General features: G+C 28.2%; 1 non-coding gene across 1 annotated transcript; it reads left to right on the forward strand.

Annotated features, from left to right (window-relative positions):
* The first annotated feature begins 1995 nt into the window (after nucleotides 1–1995).
* Nucleotides 1996–2068, forward strand: TRNAR-CCG. Its single transcript has one exon. It is a non-coding gene; the product is annotated as a tRNA-Arg (tRNA).
* Nucleotides 2069–2527: the final 459 nt, after the last annotated feature.

The following is a 2527-nucleotide window of genomic DNA, read 5'->3' on the forward strand; positions in this document are numbered from 1 at the left end:
CACAAACTCTTATTATGGATCTTGTCCTCAGAGAGGCTGCAACCCTGGTAAATCTTGCATAATCCGCTTATCCCAAGTTAATTTGGGTTTGCCTTTACGCATCCTCCCCTCCACAACTATATTTTCCACTAATTTAATTGGTGTTGTCGTTTGTCTCCTCTTTACATGCGCAAACCATCTCTTATCACATCCTAAATTTATCTTATCCGATATACTAGCCACTTGTAACATTTTCCTAAAAACCTCATTTCTTATTTGGTCTAACCATGTGTAGCCACACATCCACCTCAACATTCTCATATCTACTACCTTCATCTTGCATGTTTGTGTCTTTTTGATGGCCCACTACTGTATCTCGTATAACATAGCAGGTCTAACTATAACGCTATAGAAACTTCCCTTTAATTTAGTTGGGAATCTCTTCTCGCACAAAAACCCCAATGGCTACTCCTTTTTCATATCTTGCATTCCAAGATTTTAGAGTTTGTACCACCACCTTTTTTTTGCATCATATGGTCCATATGTAGATCTTACTTTCTCAATACTCTATTTTTATATTTTTTAATATTAATTCACTAATAATGAAGAAAAACAAGTCCATTAGAACCTATATAAAGAATCAACAAATTTGTGCATATGTTGATTGTACATATGGCTTTGGGAGTCTTTCAGAAAAAAAGGAAATTTTCATTTTTAATCCTAAAGTTTTAGTGTTTGACAATTTAAGTATAAACTTCTAATCTTTGTTTCATTTTTAACCCTAAAGTTTAAATATTTGACAATTTACCCTAAAGTTTTATTCTTTGACAATTTAAGTTTAAAATTTTTAATCTTTGTTTCCTTTTTAACCCTAAAGTTTTAATCTTTGACAATTTAAGTTTAAAGTTTTAATATTTGGTAATTTAACCCCTTTGATTAATTTGATTTTTTACTTCTAATTCAAAAGTTTTCATCTTTTGCGATTTAACCACTTTGATTTTTTTTACTTATGTGTTGTAATCTTGGCTTTGGGGGTTTTTCAAAAAAAATGGTTATGCATATGGTTGCTGTAACCTTGGCTTTAAGGGTTTTTCAAAAAAAAAAAATATTTTTTTGATTTTTTTACTTTTTCACCCAAAAGTGTTTCATAAATTACTTTTAATCCGAAACTATTTGTTTTTTTACTTTTAACACAAAACTTTTTATCTTTTGCAATCTATCTTCACAACTTTTTTTACTTTCAACTTTGGTCCTTTATAGTTTTCATTTTCCGTAATTTTTTCGCTTTATGCTTCGTTCAAAATTTTGTGACTTAATACATTGCAACGTTCGTCTTTGGTTTAGCGTTTTTACGTTTCATTCTAAATTTTGCGAGTTAACACGACGCAACGTGCGTGTGTGGGTGAACGTTTTTACATCGTCTATTTTTTTCCCGTTTGACGGGTTCAACATAATGTGCGCGTCCTAAATCGATTTAGTTATAACTAAAGAATCCCCGCCGCATTGCGGCGGGTCGTAATTCTAGTTATGTTTATTTATAAAAGTAATACAAACAAAAAAATAATAGTTCACTAATGAAGAAAAACAAGTTCATCATGTTAACCTATAAAAGTTATACAAACAAAAAAAATTGTTACCATAACTTATATATTTCACGTCAAATAATTTTTATTTAATGGTTTTCGATTGTTCTTTCATTATGAATTTAGACTGTTTTTAGCCCATGTTTATAATGCACGGTAAATAACATATATCATTAACTATAAATAACTTGTAATCAATGGCTATCAATAATTCGTTCATATTGATTTAGAAACGTTTTTAGTTCATGTTTATAACGCACGATGAATAACTTATATCCTTAACTTCATATAAATTTTATCAATAATTCGTTCATTATGTATATATACCGTTTTTAATCCAATTTAATATGGTATAGAAGCTACCATTAAGATATTTATTTTGTCCTCTAAATTTGTTGATAATAGGTATAATGAAAGATCTACCAACAAGAATGATCGCGTGGCCTAATGGATAAGGCGCTCGCCTCCGGAGCGGGAGATTGTGGGTTCGAGTCCCACCGTGATCGTATTTTTTTTAATTTTTTAGTCCATTCAGTAACAAACTTATTTAAGCTTAAACATAAAAATATATATCACTAGATTAGAACCCCGTGTATTACACGAGCTGAATAAATGTGAATTTATATATTAAATAATAAAATAATATATCTTTAAAAACTTTGTTTATTACATGGATTGAATACATATAATTTTATATACTAAAAAATAAAAAGTTATATCTTTAAAAACCCCTTGTATTGTTGTACAGGTTGAATAAATATAATTTTATACATCAAATAATGAAAACAAAATACTAAATAATAAATTATTTATATATTTAAAAAACCCAGTGTATTGTACGGGTTGAATAAATCTAATTTTATATATCAAATAATAAAAAAAGTTATATTTTTAAAAACTCATGTATTACACAGGTTGTATAAATGTAATTTTGTATAGTAATTTATAAAAAAAAAGTTATATAT

This window comes from Helianthus annuus, chromosome 14, assembly GCF_002127325.2.
Source record: "Helianthus annuus cultivar XRQ/B chromosome 14, HanXRQr2.0-SUNRISE, whole genome shotgun sequence".
NCBI lineage: Eukaryota > Viridiplantae > Streptophyta > Magnoliopsida > Asterales > Asteraceae > Helianthus > Helianthus annuus.